The following is a 22150-nucleotide window of genomic DNA, read 5'->3' on the forward strand; positions in this document are numbered from 1 at the left end:
TCCCGGAGGATCACTGGGGACAAGCCCAAAGGATAACTGGGGATGATCCCGGAGGATCACTGGGGACAAGCCCAAAGGATAACTGGGGATGATCCCGGAGGATCACTGGGGACAAGCCCAAAGGATAACTGGGGACAAGCCCAAAGGATCGTATGTAAACTGGAGTATGGCCCTTTCTGGCAACTATCCAAACTTAGTGACATGAAAATGTCAAAACCTTAGCTAACGTGAAAACGTTAGAAACCTTAGGAACGGATGTATGGTGCGTCCACCATTATACGTAGGATCCCAAGTATAGCCAGTACGATGAGGTCGCCAGCCCCGAAAATGGGTACTGATCCCAAAGACATGAACTATATCAAGATCATCGTGCGCTGCTGGCGGAAACTGGGGATAATCCCAAGGATAACTGGGGTTGTACCCAAGGATATGTGGTGCTTTTGGAGATCCTTGACGATTTGCTGAAGATACCTGAACTATCATAACTCAAACGATTCGTGAGAAGAGGATAAAGGATACGTGATCCTTATCCTTAGGTAAAAAATAGGAAAATATAATAGTTTCTAGGATAAGCATATTACCAGAATGAGGATCATCGATGGCACCGGGATCCTTCAAGGATACTCCAATGTAAGGATCACATGCATGAAGGATCATGTTCACATGAAATATTTCTTTAAGTGAACAGCGTTCCAAGCTCTTGGTAACAAGTTCCCTTCCATGGTTAGCAACCTGTATGCCCCCTTTCCTGCTTCAGCTTCAATCAAGTAGGGACCCTCCCATTTTGGTGCTAGTTTCCCGTCAGCAGGATTGATAGTATTTTGAAATGCTTTTCTCAACACCATTGTTAGGGCTGGATTTTTACTATGAATGATCCTTATACGTGATCCTAACCAGTGATCCTTATTTCTTTGGCAGGCAGTGATCCTCAGCCGGACCTCAGGATCAGGATCACGGGACATTGAGGTGATCCTAGTACTAACGGTCATTTTCGATTACTACAATATTATTTTGCAGGAATATCTAGCAGGATATGCCCTACATATCATGATCCAGGGACGCGCTTTTACAAATATGGCAAGAGCTGAATTGAAGATGAACGTTGTGCCGGATATGGAAACATGGCTTGATCTAAGGGCAGCAATTTAGGCTAGATTATCTTTATTTCTAAAGGGGTAATGAGCTGATTAGTGGTCTATCTACCTAAAATAAGTTACCTACACATGTATAAATACCCATCTTCCTCATTCGGAAGAACACACACAACATACGACACAACTCTCAACACTTAGACACTCAGTGATCCTTGTACTCAGCTCATTATCATCCGAAGTTGTAACTACATTTTTATTATATTGAAATTGGTGATCGGTAGTTGCCATCACCCGAGGTTTTTTATGCCGGAGATCATACATTGATCAAGGGCTTTTTCCTCGTATAAATCATTGTGTCTTTGCATATTCATCACAGAAGTGATCCTTTACTTTTATAGCTAACCAAGCATCATACCCCGTTTACATAAAGTTTGGTTACATTATCCTTGTGTGATTTTTGACCAAAACAGTTTGGCGCCCACCGTGGGGCAATTGGTGCTTCATTCATAAAGAAAATCCTTTGTTCAAAATCATTTCAAAGAGTTACATGGCTTCATCATTGAAGAACACTTCCACGACGATGTCTGCAGTCACCTCAGCACAAACCACTCTACCTCCTCCACCGGCAGGATCCCAGAGAAATGCTGAGAAGAGACCAACCCCTTCTTTCTCTAAACCTCCATCTTCTTCTGCTATGAATTCTTCTATTCCCAGTACTAGTGATGTGTTTGCTTTAATTTTGCAGATGAAGGATCGTATGCAGCGGCAGGATGAAACTAATGACAGGATCCTCAGGGAGATTGGAGATCTCAAAAGACAAAAGAAAGCGGCAGAGGATCATTCCCCACTGATGCCAAAATCCTTGAGTTTTGAGACTCCAATGGTCACCTCTCAGCCATCAGGGATCCCAGACGTACAGATCACAGGGGAGACGAGAGGATTACATCTCAAGTCAGCAGCAATGACTCAGACATCGGGCTCGTATTTTCAGCCAGCAGGATCCTATCCTCAATATATGGGATCCTTCATGAATCCGGGAGCCTATCCGGGGGCACAGCAGTTTCAAGGATCCTACTTTATTCCAGGATCGTTCCAGGGCCAAGGATCCTCCTTTGTTCCAGGATCATCCCAGGTTCAAGGATCCTCCTTCGTTCCAGGATCATCCCAGATACCAGGATCCTTACAGATGCCAGGATCCCTAAAAAGTTTGCAAGCAGGGAATCTAGATGTCCATCAAGGGGACTTCATTCCAATGCAGACCATTGCTTCCACTGGTCCCTCCGTTATTCCAGAATCCCAGCAATACGGATTCCCTAACTTGAACCCAATGGGAGGTAACACTTTAAATAATTATCCTACCACTGACCATGGATTCATGCAGGATACAGGTACCAATCACGCTATGGCCAGGGAATTACAGAAACTAAAGGACATGATCTCAAGTGTTCCAGGGGTAGTCAAGCCTATCCCAGAGATTGCAGATGGAAGCCACAAGGTATCACGCTTTGCACCACCAATTTGTGATGCAGAGGTGCCCAAAAGGTTCCATATCCCTACCATGAAGCTGTATGATGGCACGACGGATCCAGAGGAGCATATAGCACAATACAGGGAAAGGATGGAAATCAATCCTATCCCAGAAAAGTTAAAGGAAGCATGCCTATGTAAAGGATTTGGATCCACTCTAACTGGATCAGCTCTTAAGTGGCTGCTAAGTCTTCCCCCTTACTCTATTACTTCATTTGCTAATTTAGTTAATTTATTCAATAACCAATTCTCTTGTAGTAGAAAATTTGAAAAATTAACTAGTGATTTGTACAGGATAACTCAAAATAATAACGAATCATTAAGGGATTATATAACTAAATTTAGTAAAGAATCCTTGGATATTCCCAACTTGGATATGGCTACGGCTGTTGAAGCCTTCAAAATGGGACTTCTTAAGGATTCATTATTCTATGATGATCTTGTTATGACACCTTGCAGGAATTTAGATGAAGTAAGAACTCGAGCACTCAGGTTTATCCGGCTAGAGGATGACAAGAGGATCCAGGAGAGACAAGTAGGATCCTCAAAACAAGATAAGCAAGGATCCTCCTTCAAAAACAACAAGCTCAAATCCTACCATAGAAACGAGAACAAGAATGTGCATGCTGTCGACCAAGAAGAGGATGATGAAGAATATCCTCCAATCTCAGAATATTGTTTTTCCGTTGACAATCACGAACTAATCCTTGCAATGCAGAATCTAGGTGAAAAGGCTAGGTGGCCCAGGAAGAATGATAAACCATCCGGGACTAAAGACAAGTCCAAATGGTGTGCATACCATGAGGATTTCGGCCATCTAACTGAAGATTGCATAGCCTTAAGAAAAGAAATTGGATACCTGCTAAGCAAGGGGCATCTAAAGGAATTGTTGGGAAGAAAAAAGCAAAGGACCCAGGATCCTGAAAGGATCCCTGAAAAGGCTCCAGCACCTCCGGCAAATGCACAAGTGATTAACTTCATATCCGGAGGATCAGACATTTGTGGAACATCCTTCTCAGCGGCCAAAAGACATGCAAAAGAATCAAAAATGGATAATGGAGAAAGGCCTATTAGAACCTCAAGCGTCTCAGAAGGAAAGATGATAACATTTGATGAGGATGATCGCATCAACATCCAGGATCCTCATCATGATAGTTTAGTTATCACTCTCTTTATCTCTAACCATTTTGTCCGCAGGATCCTTATCGATGGAGGGAGCTCAGTGAACATAATCCAGCTTGATGTCTTGAAGAAGATGGGAATCCCAGAATCAGACATCACACCAAGATCCTCCGTGCTTGTAGGATTCAGTGGAGAAACGAAGAAAACTCTGGGGGACATCAAACTCCCAATCTACGTGGAAGGATTACATAATTACCAAAAATTTTGTGTTATTGACTGTTTATCTTGTTGCAACGTTATCCTTGGCAGGCCTTGGATACATGACATGAAAGCAGTTCCATCTACCTACCATCAATGTGTAAAGCTCCCTAGCCCATGGGGGATAATCAAGATCGACAGCGATCAGCAAGAGGCTAAGGATTGCTATACCTCATCCATGAAGCCAACCTCGAAGCCAAGGGAGCAATAGCAATTACAGTATCCTCCGAGGAACGTCTTGGAGGCAAGGGAACAAGATGTAGATGAAATCCTCTTGGATCCTAGTGATCCTGAATCAAAAATCTATATCGGATCAGGGATCCTTGGCAAAATGAAAGAAGACATGATATCCTTCCTCAAAAGAAGAAAATCCACCTTTGCTTGGAAACATGAAGATATGACAGGTATATCTAAGGATATTATTACTCACAAACTTGGCATTGACAGGTCTATCAAGCCAATCCATCAAAAAAGGAGGAAGTTTGCACCAGAAAGGAATGCCATTATCCAAGAAGAAGTAGAGAGACTACTTCGAGCAGGTATGATCAGAGAGGTAAAATATCCTAAATGGTTAGCCAATGTGGTTGTTGTCCAAAAGAAAAACGGAAAGTGGAGGGTATGTGTCGATTTCACCGATTTGAATAAGGCATGTCCCAAGGATCCTTTCCCATTACCCCACATTGACTCCATGGTGGATGCAACAGCGGGGCATGAACTGTTAACTTTTATGGATGCATCATCTGGATTCCAACAAATCCAGATGGAACCATCTGACCAAGAGGATACAGCCTTTATGACCCCAACCGGTTTATATTGTTATATTGCCATGCCTTTTGGACTAAGAAATGCAGGGGCAACATATCAAAGGCTGGTAAATATGATGTTCAAAGATCAAATTGGAAAAACTATGGAGGTGTACATAGATGATATGGTGGTCAAGTCAAAGAAAGCTGAGGATCACCTAAGGGACATGGAAGAAGCATTCGATATCCTTGATAGTTACAACATGAAACTTAATCCTTCAAAATGCCATTTTGGTGTTAAGGCAGGAAAGTTCTTAGGATACATGGTAACCCAGAGGGGCATTGAAGCAAGCCCGGAACAAATCAAAGCATTAATAAATATCAAGTCTCCTGCCAATGCCAAGGATGTTCAAAGACTAACAGGCAGGATAGCAGCTTTGAACAGGTTCATATCGAAATCCTCAGAAAAGTGCAAAGAATTCTACGATATCCTAAGGAAGAATAAGAAGTTCGAATGGACTGAGAAGCATGAAAATGCTTTACAAGCCCTAAAAGAGTATATGTCCTCAGCACCAGCATTAGCAAAACCGGAAAAAGGAGATGTGTTATCCTTATATCTGGCGGTATCCTCAACCGCTGTAAGTGCTGTCCTTGTTAAGGATCACGAAGGTACACAATATCCTATCTACTATGTAAGTAAAAGTCTACTTGATGCCGAATCCAGGTACTCACACCTCGAAAAACTCATCCTTGCATTAATCATGGCATCCACGAAGTTAAGGCATTATTTTGAAACTCATACTATTATTGTTAAAACTAATTTTCCAATTAAGAATGTCCTCAGGAAACCGGATATGTCAGGGAGAATGGCTAAGTGGGCAGTGAAGCTTAGTGCCCATGATATAAGATACGAACCAAGAACAGCCATTAAATCTCAAGCACTAGCTGACTTTGTGGCTGATTTCAGTAGTGATCTACAAAAGGAAGCAGAATTGGAGGTCCAGCAGCTGGATGAGACCAAGGATCCTTGGATCCTACACACTGACGGATCCTCAAACATCAAAGGCACAGGGCTAGGGATCCTACTAAAATCGCCACAGGGGGACATAATACCCCACTCTATAGCTTGTGAGTTCCAGGCAACTAACAATGAGGCTGAGTATGAAGCCTTAATTGCTGGCTTACAAATTGCTAAGGATATGGGGGTAAAATATCTCGAAGTATATGTAGATTCATTATTGATCACCAATCACTTTAATGGATCCTATGCTGTTAAAGGTGAAAAACTAACCAAATATTTAGAGATAGTCAAAGAATTGGCACTCTCTTTTGTTTCTTTTAGCTTAACACAGGTACCAAGGGAGGATAACACGGAAGCTGACGCATTGGCCAACCTAGGATCATCTTTGAAGATTCCAGAAGATATAAGTATCCCTATCATCCATATCCTGGCTCCTGCTATTGAAAAACAGGTGGCCATGGAAATAGAAGAGGATACTGCAATGATCCCTAGTGAAGAAGCCCAACCTAATTCAGGATCATGGATCTCACCGATCATGGGATATTTGCAACACGGGGAGATCCCGATGGGAGAAAATCCTAGAGCTTTCAGGATTAAGGTATCTCAATTCACAATTCTGAATAATGTATTATATAAGCGATCTCTTGCAGGACCATATTTGAGATGTATCGAGGATCCTGAAATTGAAGAGGTGTTGAAGGATTTCCATGAAGGAGATTGTGGAAACCACACTGGGGGCAGGGCATTATTCTCAAGGATCCTTAGAACAGGATACTACTGGCCAACCATGAAAAGGGATGCTGTAGAGTATGCTAAGAAATGTGATCCTTGCCAAAGACATAGCAATATCCTTCACCAACCAGCTGAATTACTACACCCCATACCATCCTCTTGGCCATTCATGAGATGGGGAATGGATATAGTTGGCAAGCTCCCTAAAGCACCTGGTGGAAAAGTATTTATGCTTGCCATGACTGACTATTTTTCCAAGTGGATAGAAGCTGAAGCCTTCGCTCAAGTCAGAGAAAAGGAAGTCATATCCTTCATTAAAAGAAACATTATAACCAGATTTGGCATCCCCTCTGAAATTATATGTGATAATGGTTCTCAATTCATTGGAAGGAGAACCACTAACTTTTGTGACAGTTGGGGAATCAAGATGATAACATCAACACCAGTTCATCCACAAGCCAATGGTCAAGCAGAATCATCCAACAAGATCATCATCAACAATCTGAAGAAGAAGCTAGGATCCAAGAAAGGAAAATGGGCAGAGGAGTTACCTTATGTGCTATGGGCTGATAGGACAACTCCCAAGAATGCCACTGGCCAAACACCTTTCTCTTTAGTATTTGGGGCAGAAGCAGTTATCCCAACAGAGATGGTGATCCCAACTGCTAGAACAAGTGCTCGTGATCCTGAAGAAAATGCTACAACCCTAGCTCAGGATTTGGATACTATTGAGGAAAACAGGGATCTAGCTAGGATAAGGATGGCAAGCTACCAACAAAGGATGGCTGGTGCCTACAACAAGAATGTCAGGATAAGGAAGTTCCAAGTCGGAGATATGGTGTTGAGAAAAGCATTTCAAAACACCATCAATCCTGCTGACGGGAAGCTAGCACCAAAATGGGAAGGTCCCTACTTGATTGAAGCTGAAGCAGGAAAGGGGGCATACAGGTTGCTAACCATGGAAGGAAACTTGTTACCAAGAGCCTGGAATGCTGTTCACTTAAAGAAATATTTCATGTGAACATGATCCTTCCTGCATGTGATCCTTACATTGGAATATCCTTGAAGGATCCTGGAGATATCGTTGATCCTTACACAGGTAATATGCTTATCCTAAAACTATTGCATTTTCTTACTTTTTGCCTAAGGATAAGGATCATGTATCCTTCATCCTCTACTCACAAACCATTTGAGTTATGATAGTTCAGGTATCTTCAGCATATCATCAAAGATCTTCAAAAGCATCACAGATCCTCGGGTCCAACCCCAGTTATCCTTGGGATTATCCCCAGTTTCCGCCAGCAGCGCACGATGATCCTGATATAGTTCACGTCTTTGGGATCAGTACCCACTTTCGGGGCTGGCGACCTCATCGTACTGGCTATACTTGGGATCCTACGTATAATGGTGGACGCACCATACATCCGTTCCTAAGGTTTCTAACGTTTTCACGTTAGCTAAGGTTTTGACATTTTCATGTCACTAAGTTTGGATAGTTGCCAGAAAGGGCCATACTCCAGTTTACATACGATCCTTTGGGCTTGTCCCCAGTTATCCTTTGGGCTTGTCCCCAGTTATCCTATGGGCTTGTCCCCAGTGATCCTCCGGGATCATCACCAGTTATCCTTTGGGCTTGTCCCCAGTGATCCTCCGGGATCATTCTCAGTTATCCTTTGGGCTTGTCCCCAGTTACTAACTTATCTTTTATATTGGCTTAGTCCCAAGTTATATTCCATTTTTTCAGGTTTTCGAAGTTAAACGATTAAGGATCCTTAATCCTTATTATCCATTAAAGTTTTACCTATGGTAATTTCGATTAAAGGTTAGGATCCTAACTTGGATCCTCAGGTATGATCCTTAACTACTTTTAATTTCATTATTCATTTGAATAACCTTTAGACCTTGACAACTGAACCTATGATCCTTAAAATAAACTATCTTGGAAACTTTCGATTATAGGATATTTGATCCAGGATCATATCCTAAATTTCTTAAACATAATTTGCTCAAACTTTTCAAACAAACATGTGTCAGAACAATTGAAAATCAAAAAGGATAACAACACAAGATAAGCCAGAAAGATTGAAGTTATATTATTAAACCAAAGGATCATTAACCCTTTCAAAAAAGTTGTCAAAATTACCTACCCAAAGCTTCTACCAGCAATACGTGGCCCGTCCGCTGGGGTAGGTAAAGGGTGTCCATGATAATAGGTTCAAAAGTATTGCAGGGAAATTAGAAGGCGGCAGGATCACAACGGCTTCATCCCCCAAACAGAGGATCCCTCCACCATGTGTAATCCTACCTATTGTTCAAAGGATCCAGGATCCTTAACCCTAAAAAACTATTGTCCAGAAATTACAAACCATAATTGTTCACAAACCATCAACCACAAACCACTACCAAAAACCTAAAAAATTGGGCTCCGGCTATGTCTAGAAGTTTCCATCATTGCCCAATCTTGCAGCTCAAACCTTCGCTGCACCATCACCACCAGCTCCACTCGCTTCACCATGATCCTTGCCAGCATCACCTTCCTCCAGCCTTGGGATATCCTCAGCATCCTCCTCATCATCCAAGTCTACCAGCCTTGCCTTCCAACCTTCAACATCCCATGAGCTCTTGTCAAAGGCAGGATCCTGAGCCTCCGCAGCCATTTGTAGTTGTATCTTGTACATAGCAGTTGCGGCAGAGACCTTGGCATCCTGGATGATCTCCTGCTTCTCATTATCCATGTCAATCAGCCTCTGAGCAGCTTCATCCTTGGTGGCCTGGAGTTCCTTCTCAAGATCCGCTATCTTGAGATCCTTCAACACACCCATTTGCTGAAGATCGGCAATCTGGCTCTCCTGGTCCTCAACATTGCCAATATAAGTTTCAATCTCAGCAAGTTTCTGCAAACAAAAGAAATAAAAACAAGCTCGGAATCAGGTGATCCTCGAAAGATACTAGATAACCAACAGGGGCAGTGATCCTCACCTCGTTCACATAGTCAAGAAATTGCTGACGAAGGAGAGGGAATCCCTGGAGTTCATCAGAGGTTTTCCTCTTTTTTCCCTTACCCCGAATGGACGCTTTAGGAGCTGAGACTGAAGGGCTGGCAGCAGGAGCCTTCTTTTCTTAGAAGACGTGACATTGGCAAGGTCACTTATCCCAAACATGGAGGCAGATTTAACAGACCTGGCAGACTTTCCGGCACCTACACAATTCAAAAACAAGATAAGTTCCCTTATTAAATTGAATACTTTCACATAAGACTTATTTTTTATGAGGATACTTACTTGACATTGTGGCAGATGCAGAGGATATCTCTTGAGAATCTTGGATAATAATCTGAAAGCTTCGAACTTCAGGATCAAGCTTCTTGAAAGCTAACACTCTTTCTTTGGCAGCAGGGGTCAACCTTAAGTGAGCAACGGAGATAGCTGCATAAAAAGACAAAAAAAGAAAAGACATCAGTGATCCTCATCATATGAGACAGAACTGATAGTGATCCTTCGAGGATCCTCTATCCTACCATGAGTGGCCCATTCCTTGGGCAGATCCTTCCCATCCGGGATGGAATCCCTCTTAACAAAGAAAAATCTACGTTTCCAGTTGGCATCATTCTTGGTCACTTTGAAAATGGGATGATCCTCCCCAGCTTTCCGTTTCAACAAGTACCGGTGAGAACCAAAGGTGGTGAGATCATAAAGTTCAGCTAACTCTGACATCCCCAAATCAATCCCTTCTTGCTCGATGATCCTCTCGAAGGTATATAGAACCCTCCAGATCATCGGCATAGCTTGGATATATGAGATGCCGGTAAGAGAGAAGAAAGATTGGGTGAACATCGGAAAAGGATATGAATACCCAATGAGGAAGGGAGTAGCAGGAAAAGCCACCCAGACATCTGAAACAAAATCACTCAGAGCAGTAGGATCAAAGGGTTTGAAAACAACATTCGCTGGGAAACAATGGCGAATCTTGTCTATTTGGATATCGGTAAAGCAGCATCTCTCCGTAGGAGAATCTTTGATAATCCCCTGGCTTTTCAAGGGACTATCCTTCTTAGAGCCTTTGTGCGGTGAATTCCGAAGAAGCATATTCGAGATGAAAACAGGGTAAAAGCAAGAAAGAACAGAGCAAAGAAGAAAAAGAAGAAGATGATACCTGATCAAGCCTTCGGTGACGATTATAAAGGAAGATACTTCGAATTTAAATGCAAAATGATCCTAACCCTATCTCCTATTTATAATGATGATCCGCAGGGATTGTCACATCAGTGACGTAAATATCCTAACGGCTAGTCCATGTACAACGGCTAGTAAACCGGAATCGTCCGTTAGAGATAAGCTCGAAACAAAATATAACTCATCTATTTACAATTAACTCCTTATATTTTGGGGGCAATTGTTAGGGCTGGATTTTTACTATGAATGATCCTTATACGTGATCCTAACCAGTGATCCTTATTTCTTTGGCAGGCAGTGATCCTCAGCCGGACCTCAGGATCAGGATCACGGGACATTGAGGTGATCCTAGTACTAACGGTCATTTTCGATTACTACAATATTATTTTGCAGGAATATCTAGCAGGATATGCCCTACATATCATGATCCAGGGACGCGCTTTTACAAATATGGCAAGAGCTGAATTGAAGATGAACGTTGTGCCGGATATGGAAACATGGCTTGATCTAAGGGCAGCAATTTAGGCTAGATTATCTTTATTTCTAAAGGGGTAATGAGCTGATTAGTGGTCTATCTACCTAAAATAAGTTACCTACACATGTATAAATACCCATCTTCCTCATTCGGAAGAACACACACAACATACGACACAACTCTCAACACTTAGACACTCAGTGATCCTTGTACTCAGCTCATTATCATCCGAAGTTGTAACTACATTTTTATTATATTGAAATTGGTGATCGGTAGTTGCCATCACCCGAGGTTTTTTATGCCGGAGATCATACATTGATCAAGGGCTTTTTCCTCGTATAAATCATTGTGTCTTTGCATATTCATCACAGAAGTGATCCTTTACTTTTATAGCTAACCAAGCATCATACCCCGTTTACATAAAGTTGGTTACATTATCCTTGTGTATTTTTGACCAAACAACCATATCTCCGACTTGGAACTTCCTTATCTGACATTCTTCGTTGTAGGCACCAGCCATCCTCTGTTGGTAACTTGCCATCCTTATCCTAGCTAGATCCCTGTTTTCCTCATAGTATCCAAATCCTGAGCTAGGATTGTAGCATTTTCTTCAGGATCACGAACACTGTTCTAGCAGTTGGGATCACCATCTCTGTTGGGATCACTGCTTCTGCCCCAAACTACTAAGAGAGGGTGTCTGACCGGTGGCATTCTTGGGAGTTGTCCTATCAGCCCATAGCATAAGGTAACTCTTCTGCATTTCCCTTTCTTGGATCCTAGCTTCTTCTTCAGATTGTTGACGATGATCTTGTTGGATGATTCTGCTTGACCATTGGCTTGCGGTGAACTGGTGTTGATGTGATCATCTTGATTCCCCAACTGTCACAAAAGTTAGTGGTTCTCCTTCCAATTAATTGAGAACCATTATCACATATAATTTCAGAGGGAATGCCAAATCTGGTTATAATGTTTCTTTTGATAAAGGATATAACTTCCTTCTCTCTGACTTGAGCAAAGGCTTCAGCTTCTATCCATTTGGAAAAATAGTCAGTCATGGCAAGCATAAATACTTTTCCACCAGGTGCTTTAGGAAGCTTGCCAACTATATCCATTCCCCATCTCATGAATGGCCAAGAGGATGGTATGGGGTGTAGTAATTCAGCTGGTTGGTGAAGGATATTGCTATGTCTTTGGCAAGGATCACATTTCTTAGCATACTCTATAGCATCCCTTTTCATGGTTGGCCAGTAGTATCCTGTTCTAAGGATCCTTGAGAATAATGCCCTGCCCCCAGTGTGGTTTCCACAATCTCCTTCGTGGAAGTCTCTCAACACTTCTTCAATTTCAGGATCTTCAATACATCTTAAATATGGTCCTGCAAGGGATCGTTTATATAGCACATTATTTAAGATTGCAAATTGAGATACCTTAATCCTGAAAGCTCTAGGATTTTCTCCCGTTGGAATCTCCCCATGTTGCAAGTATCTCATGATTGGTGAGATCCATGATCCTGAATAAGATTGGGCTTCTTCACTAGGGATCATTGCAGTATCCTCTTCTATTTCCATGGCCACCTGATTTTCAATAGCAGGAGCCAGGATATGGATGATAGGGATACTTATATCTTCTGGAATCTTCAAGGATGATCCTAGGTTGGCCAATGCATCAGCTTCCGTGTTATCCTCCCTTGGTACCTGTGTTAAGCTAAAAGAAACAAAAGAGAGTGCCAATTCTTTGACTATCTCTAAATATTTGGTTAGTTTTTCACCTTTAACAGCATAGGATCCGTTAAAGTGATTAGTGATCAATAATGAATCTACATATACTTTGAGATACTTTACCCCCATATCCTTAGCAATTTGTAAGCCAGCAATTAAGGCTTCATACTCAGCCTCATTGTTAGTTGCTTGGAATTCACAGGCTATGGAGTGGGGTATTATGTCCCCCTGTGGCGATTTTAGTAGGATCCCTAGCCCTGTGCCTTTGATATTTGAGGATCCGTCAGTGTGTAGGATCCAAGGATCCTTGGTCTCATCCAGCTGCTGGACCTCCAATTCTGCTTCCTTTTGTAGATCACTACTGAAATCAGCCACAAAGTCAGCTAATGCTTGAGATTTAATGGCTGTTCTTGGTTCGTATCTTATATCATGGGCACTAAGCTTCACTGCCCACTTAGCCATTCTCCCTGACATATCCGGTTTCCTGAGGACATTCTTAATTGGAAAATTAGTTTTAACAACAATAGTATGGGTTTCAAAATAATGCCTTAACTTAGTGGATGCCATGATTAATGCAAGGATAAGTTTTTCGAGGTGTGAGTACCTGGATTCGGCATCAAGTAGACTTTTACTTACATAGTAGATAGGATATTGTGTACCTTCGTGATCCTTAACAAGGACAGCACTTACAGCGGTTGAGGATACCGCTAGATATAAGGATAGCACATCTCCTTTTTCCGGTTTTGTTAATGCTGGTGCTGAGGACATATACTCTTTTAGGGCTTGTAAAGCATTCTCATGCTTCTCAGTCCATTCAAACCTCTTATTCTTCCTTAGGATATCGTAGAATTCTTTGCATTTCTCTGAGGATTTCGATATGAACCTGTTCAAAGCTGCTATCCTGCCTGTCAGTCTTTGAACATCCTTGGCATTGGCAGGAGATTTGATATTTATCAATGCTTTGATTTGTTCCGGGCTTGCTTCAATGCCCCTCTGGGTTACCATGTATCCTAAGAACTTTCCTGCCTTTACACCAAAATGACATTTTGAAGGATTAAGTTTCATGTTGTAATTATCAAGGATATCGAATGCTTCTTCCAAGTCCCTTAGGTGATCCTCAGCTTTCTTTGACTTGACCACCATATCATCTATGTACACCTCCATAGTTTTTCCAATTTGATCTTTGAACATCATATTTACCAGCCTTTGATATGTTGCACCTGCATTTCTTAGTCCAAAAGGCATGGCAATATAACAATATAAACCGGTTGGGGTCATAAAGGCTGTATCCTCTTGGTCAGATGGTTCCATCTGGATTTGTTGGAATCCAGATGATGCATCCATAAAAGTTAACAGTTCATGCCCCGCTGTTGCATCCACCATGGAGTCAATGTGGGGTAATGGGAAAGGATCCTTGGGACATGCCTTATTCAAATCGGTGAAATCGACACATACCCTCCACTTTCCGTTTTTCTTTTGGACAACAACCACATTGGCTAACCATTTAGGATACTTTACCTCTCTGATCATACCTGCTCGAAGTAGTCTCTCTACTTCTTCTTGGATAATGGCATTCCTTTCTGGTGCAAACTTCCTCCTTTTTTGATGGATTGGCTTGATAGACCTGTCAATGCCAAGTTTGTGAGTAATAATATCCTTAGATATACCTGTCATATCTTCATGTTTCCAAGCAAAGGTAGATTTTCTTCTTTTGAGGAAGGATATCATGTCTTCTTTCATCTTGCCAAGGATCCCTGATCCGATATAGATTTTCGATTCAGGATCACTAGGATCCAAGAGGATTTCATCTACATCTTGTTCCTTTGCCTCCAAGACGTTCCTCGGAGGATACTGTAATTGCTATTGCTCCCTTGGCTTCGAGGTTGGCTTCATGGCTGAGGTATAGCAATCCTTAGCTTCTTGCTGGTCACTGTCGATCTTGATTATCCCCCATGGGCTAGGGAGCTTCACACATTGATGGTAGGTAGATGGAACTGCTTTCATGTCATGTATCCAAGGCCTGCCAAGGATAACGTTGCAACAAGATAAACAGTCAATAACACAAAATTTCTGATAATTATGTAATCCTTCTACATAGATTGGGAGTTTGATGTCCCCCAGAGTTTTCTTCGTTTCTCCACTAAATCCTACAAGCACGGAGGATCTTGGTGTGATGTCTGATTCTGGGATACCCATTTTCTTCAGTACATCAAGCTGGATAATGTTCACTGAGCTTCCTCCATCGATAAGGATCCTGCGGACAAAATGGTTAGAAATAAAGAGAGTAATAACTAAGCTATCATGGTGAGGATCCTGAACATTAACGCGATCATCCTCATCAAATGTTATCATCTTCCCTTCTGAGACGCTTGAGGTTCTAATAGGCCTTTCTCCATTATCCATTTTTGATTCTTTTGCATGTCTTTTGGCCGCTGAGAAGGATGTTCCACAAATGTCTGATCCTCCGGATATGAAGTTAATCACTTGTGCGTTTGCCGGAGGTGCTGGAGCCTTTTCAGGGATCCTTTCAGGATCCTGGGTCCTTTGCTTTTTTCTCCCCAATAATTCTTTTAGATGCCCCTTGCTTAGCAGGTATCCAATTTCTTTTCTTAAGGCTATGCAATCTTCAGTTAGATGCCCGAAATCCTCATGGTATGCACACCATTTGGACTTATCCTTGGTCCCAGATGGTTTATCATTCTTCCTGGGCCATCTAGCTTTTTCACCTAGGTTCTGCATTGCAAGGATCAGTTCATGATTATCAACGGAGAAACAATATTCTGAGATTGGAGGATAATCTTCATCATCCTCTTCCTGGTCTACAGCATGCACATTCTTGTTCTCATTCCTATGGTAGGATTTGAATTTGTTGCTCTTGAAGGAGGATCCTTGCTTCTCCGGTTTTGAGGATCCTACTTGTCTTTCCTGGATCCTCTTGTCATCCTCTAGCCGGATAAACCTGAGTGCTCGAGTTCTTACTTCATCTAAATTCCTGCAAGGTGTCATAACAAGATCATCATAGAATAATGAATCCTTAAGAAGTCCCATTTTGAAGGCTTCAACAGCCGTAGCCATATCCAAGTTGGGAATATCCAAGGATTCTTTACTAAATTTAGTTATATAATCCCTTAATGATTCATTATTATTTTGAGTTATCCTGTACAAATCACTAGTTAATTTTTCAAATTTTCTACTACAAGAGAATTGGTTATTGAATAAATTAACTAAATTAGCAAATGAAGTAATAGAGTAAGGGGGAAGACTTAGCAGCCATTTGAGGGCTGATCCAGTAAGAGTAGATCCAAATCCTTTACATAGGCATGCTTCCTTCAATTTTTCTGGGATAGGATTGATCTCCATCCTTTCCCTGTATTGTGCTATATGCTCCTCTGGATCCGTTGTGCCGTCATACAACTTCATGGTAGGGATATGGAACCTTTTGGGTACCTCTGCATCACAGATTGGTGGTGCAAAGCGAGATACCTTGTGGCTCCCATCTGCAATCTCTGGGATAGGCTTGACTACCCCTGGAACACTTGAGATCATGTCCTTTAGTTTCTGTAGTTCCCTGGCCATAACATGATTGGTACCTGTATCCTGCATGAATCCATGGTTAGTGGTAGGATAATTATTTAAAGTGTTACCTCCCATTGGGTTCAAGTTAGGGAATCCATATTGCTGGGATTCTGGAACAACGGAGGGACCAGTGGAAGCAATGGTCTGCATTGGAATGAAGTCCCCTTGATGGACATCTAGACTCCCTGTTTGCAAACTTTTTAGGGATCCTGGCATCTGCAAGGATCCTGGTATCTGGGATGGTCCTGGAACGAAGGAGGATCCTTGAACCTGGGATGATCCTGGGATAAAGGAGGATCCTTGGCCCTGGAATGATCCTGGGATAAAGTAGGATCCTTGAAACTGCCGTGCCCCCGGATAGGCTCCCGGATTCATGAAGGATCCCATATATTGAGGATAGGATCCTGCTGGCTGAAAATACGAGCCCGATGTCCGAGTCATTGCTGCTGACTTGAGATGTAATCCTCTCGTCTCCCCTGTGATCTGTACGTCTGGGATCCCTGATGGCTGAGAGGTGACCATTGGAGTCTCAAAACTCAAGGATTTTGGCATCAGTGGGGAATGATCCTCTGCCGCTTTCTTTTGTCTTTTGAGATCTCCAATCTCCCTGAGGATCCTGTCATTAGTTTCATCCTGCCGCTGCATACGATCCTTCATCTGCAAAATTAAAGCAAACACATCACTAGTACTGGGAATAGAAGAATTCATAGCAGAAGAAGATGGAGGTTTAGAGAAAGAAGGGGTTGGTCTCTTCTCAGCATTTCTCTGGGATCCTGCCGGTGGAGGAGGTAGAGTGGTTTGTGCTGAGGTGACTGCAGACATCGCCGTGGAGGTGTTCTTCAATGATGAAGCCATGTAACTTTTTGAAATGATTTCGAACAAAAGATTTTCTTTATGAATGAAGCACCAATTGCCCCACGGTGGGCGCCAAACTGTTTTGGTCAAAAATCACACAAGGATAATGTAACCAAACTTTATGTAAACGGAGTATGATGCTTGGTTAGCTATGAAAGTAAAGGATCACTTCCGTGATGAAAATGCAAAGACACAATGATTTATACGAGGAAAAAGCCCTTGATCAATGAATGATCTCCGGCATAAAAAACCTCGGGTGATGGCAACTACCGATCACCAACTTCAATATAACAAAAATATGATTACAACTTTGGATGATAATGAGCTGAGTACAAGGATCACTATCGCTTTTGGTGTCTAAGTGTATGAGAGTTGTGTGGTATGTTGTGTGTGTTCTTCCGAATGAGGAAGAGTGGTATTTATACATGTGTAGGTAACTTATTTTAGGTAGATAGACCACTAATCAGCTCATTACCCCTTTAGAAATAAAGATAATCTAGCCTAAATTGCTGCCCATTAATCAAGCTAAGTTTCCATATCCGGTACAACGTCTATCTCCAATTTAGCTCTTGCCATATTTGTGAAAACGCGTCCCTGGATCATGATGTGTAGGGCATATCCTGCTAGGTGTTCCTGCAAAACAATTTTATAACAAGTGGAAGTGACCGTTAGTGTAAGGATCACCATATCGTCCCATGATCCTGATCCTGAAGTCTGGCTGAGGATCACTATCTGCCAAAGAAACAAGGATCACTGGTCAGGATCACGTATAAGGATCATTTATAGTAAAATCCAGCCCCAACAACTTATACGCATACGTTTTATGCTTATACTTATACTCATACTACTCGTACGTTTTATGTTTATACTCATACTTATGTGCATATTCATACTTAAACATGCTCATACTTTCATTCATACTCATGATTCATACATTCGTACCCGTACGCGAGCGTAATCCGAGTGATTCGCTTATGTGGGTCCCATACATACTTAAGCATGGACTTGCTTATATACTATATTCTTATACGTACACATTCTTATTTTTAAATTATGTATACCCTGATTCATACACAACTAGTACAAGCTATGCGGATCATGCGACGATCAAAATAATATCGGGTGCACACGGGATTATAGTGATAGGCGTATGAAAACCATAGAGCGTACTAGTGTGTATGGTAAGACACGGAACGTAACATGACACCGAATAACGAGACGGACATAACATGGTCAAAACATGGTGGATACGCTGCTGGTACTTCCTATATATAAGTGTTTTCACCATGTTACCAAACTTTCGTAAAACGTGCCATGAGAAATTCAGTGTTTTGCAGACCTTTTGACCTAATACAAACTTTAAACAACTCACAAACGCATTATATCCGATCATCCATGACGAGACTTCATCTTTAACATGCTATTTTCGTCTATCCAATACTTATATCATTCATATATTTGCATTCATTTAGAGTCAATCGTTCGCCCCATACTCCTATTATTCTCCATTATCCTTTCTTTCATACGAACCCAGTTCACAATCAAGCTTGTTTAAACATTCAAATCCTAACTTATCTCATTACCTTTAAAACCGTCTTCCTATTCTTTATTCTTGTGTAAATGTACTTAGTATACCTTTAACGCTTTATTCAAAGTACCAAACCTTTTCGTTCCTCTCAATAAACAATTTTTACGAAAGTGTGATTTTTATACTATCCTTAAAACTTCCCCTGTAACTACCCCACTTTCCAACAAAATACAAACCATTTGTCAAAATCTTCCTTCTTAATACGTCCCATTTTTAATACATCTCCAATTTAAGTTATCCAAACTTGTTTAGACTCACTTTACCTATATACGCACCTACACGTTTTCAACTATGTTTGGTACCTCAAATTATTTTAGACAACGAACTCCCTTGCAAATTTACCTTGTCGTTCTCCAAAGTTTCGTACTTTTCAAACCGTTTCAAAAATTCCAAGTCTCAATTTTTGCCAAAACTTTTTAAAGTCTTCCTCTTGAATAAATTTCGGGATGAAATTTCCCAAAGGAAGGGAGACTATAACGCCCTGCGTTTTCATACTTCCATATTTAGAAACCATTGCTTGAAATTCTTTTTTTTTTTTTTTTGGAAATCTTGTATTCCTTGTAATCGTATTTCGTTGTATCGTTGTAAAATCCGAGACTTTGATCGTAATGAAACGAATATTTTATACATCGTTTATACATGTTTATACATTGATATGTGCACTCGTTTGATACATGGTTCGTAATTTGTATAAACGTAAGCTTAACTTGTAAACAATGATCGTGTATTCGTAATCCTTAAATCTTCATACATTTAAACACTTAGTTATTCGATTATAAGATTAAGTTGTATGTTTTTTTTCACTTGATCATACCAAACTATAAACCATACATACTTGTTACATTTCATGTGTTATACACACCTATGTTATCACACTTTTTGCTAAATTAAAACATGTTATTTATGCATTTTGGACCTTGTTACAAGTTACATACATACTAGACACCATGTAACACTTAATTAAACATCAAATATATACCTTCTAATGTCAAAAAAATAAAATAAAATAAAAATTATAGGGATGTTAACAGCCTTGCATCAGCCCACTTAATTTCCTTGTTTTGAGTTATTTAGCCTACTAAACACTTTCAAAGCCCAACCCAATGAAACCCTAATCCATCCCCTATATAACCCAAGCCTCCTCCAAACATTTTTCACTTTCTAAACACTCTCCATTCACTCTCAAACACTCCAAACCGTAACTGATTGCAGAAGTTCGAGCAGATTTATACCACTTCACTAAAGTGAGCATAACTCACTCAATTCTTATTCGATTCACTCGATTCTTTTTCCTACTACTTTGTATTGACCTTGATACGTTTCCATGGGTTTTCCCTGGAAAACCAGAGCCTAGAATGTTGCCAAAAAGGCTCCAAAGTGGACTGATTTTTCTGTTCTTGTTTCAAACTTTGATAAACTTGTTTAAACTTGAGGAAACTCATCTCAAACCTATGTCCTTATGCTTATAACCACTTCTATGGTTAGTTAGGCTTAAAAACAAGGTTGAGACATTCAAAATCAGAGGTATAAACCTCATAAATTTTTGTTTTTCTCAAGGGTTTTAACCCACAAGTGATGCTCAAGTTCAAGACTTGATGATTGTGTAATTTAGGATTAGCTTGGGCTAACCTACTAGAAAATCCACACATTGCTTGATGTTTTCTCATAGATTAGTTATTCATATTCTAGTGTTTCTTGTAAGTTCATGACTCTCATTGTTGTTCATAACAACAAGTGTAGTGGTGAACAATAGAGGTACCTAAATGGAAGCTTTGTTCTTCCTACCTCATGTATGAATTCCGTGATACTTAGAGGTGCCTAAATGAAGACTTTAGTCTTCTACCTCATGCTTGACTTATATGATGTAATATACACAATGTAATACTTACGTAACAACCAAATAATCGAACTCTTGGTGATGAAATAATGGACATTCGTCAAGCTAGTAGATTGTATCATCTAGGCCTTGACAACTTGTCACGATTCTAATGGAACTTTGTTCCATGAAAACATTTAAACTCTTTTACAGTTTCATAGTGTCAAGAACAAGTGTCATAGGTGTTAGATGCTTATTTTCATATGTTTATTTTTCATGTTATTTAAACTCTAAATCCCTAGAACTATATGTAAACACCTCTTAAACTCCAAATCGAACACATTCAACTTCCTAGTCTCAACAACTTCGTCACATGGGATAATCGGAAAGCATATGCAACTTTGTGAGTACACTTGACCCATTTTCCTTTTAATACACTTTGGGTGCAACATGTTTTACTTGTTAAAATGCACGATTCACAAACATGCTTTTATTCGTTCAATCAATCCTTATACATGCTTTGCTACGCTTAGGTTCATGCTAGAATACATACTACTTGTTAACTCGGCTTAACAATTATAGCGCTATAGAAATAGCACACCACCCGACGGGGTTTTGTTGAGTCTTTATTCTATGACGGTCTCGTCACTTTTGTGTCGAGGGATGCTAAATACTAGTGGACACTAGAGTTGACATATTGTTATGCATGATAGATTGACCTTGTATACCAATTGCTATGTTGGATTGAAAATACCTTTTTATACATATGCCACGAGTCTAAAACTAGTGTACTCGCCAGTACCTTTGTATTGAACTATGCTTTTAAAACATGTTGCAGGTTTAGCGATGATGTTGATGATGCATGGAATCTAGTAGGATGCTTAGATACACACTTTAAATTTTGTATTTTATTTGTATTGTATTTCATTATTCATGTTGTATTTGTTTCAAATCCTTGTAATTGACTCTTTAGAAATGAAATGAAAATTTATCATTTAAATACTTGTAACAAATAATGTTATGAAGTCTCTTGCAATCTATTTCGTCTCACTCCGATGTTTCCGCCATCGGTTGGGGTGTGACAGCTCGATCTCCTCTCAAATCCAAAAACTTATGTCCTCATGCTCATGGACCACCTATATACAGGCTAGACTCCTCCGTGAGCAGGACTCTTGCTCTCCATTTTTCACACAAATTCATACAATATTCAACACACGCTCTATCGAGTTGATTCGCACTATGACGGACACACAAAATGCACTAACAGATTTCCCCTTGTACATTACTGTCGAATCTTGATCTTCAAATATGAGAGTCGTGTTTGAATATTCTGCAACTTCAATCAAGTAATTGTAGATGTCGTCAATTTCCCCCATGATTGTTGATTCGGGCTTGCATTTGTACTAACAGATTCCTCCTGAAATGACACTTCAGATCTTTATTTGCACGATTT

The sequence above is a fragment of the Helianthus annuus genome, chromosome 5 (assembly GCF_002127325.2).
Source record: "Helianthus annuus cultivar XRQ/B chromosome 5, HanXRQr2.0-SUNRISE, whole genome shotgun sequence".
NCBI lineage: Eukaryota > Viridiplantae > Streptophyta > Magnoliopsida > Asterales > Asteraceae > Helianthus > Helianthus annuus.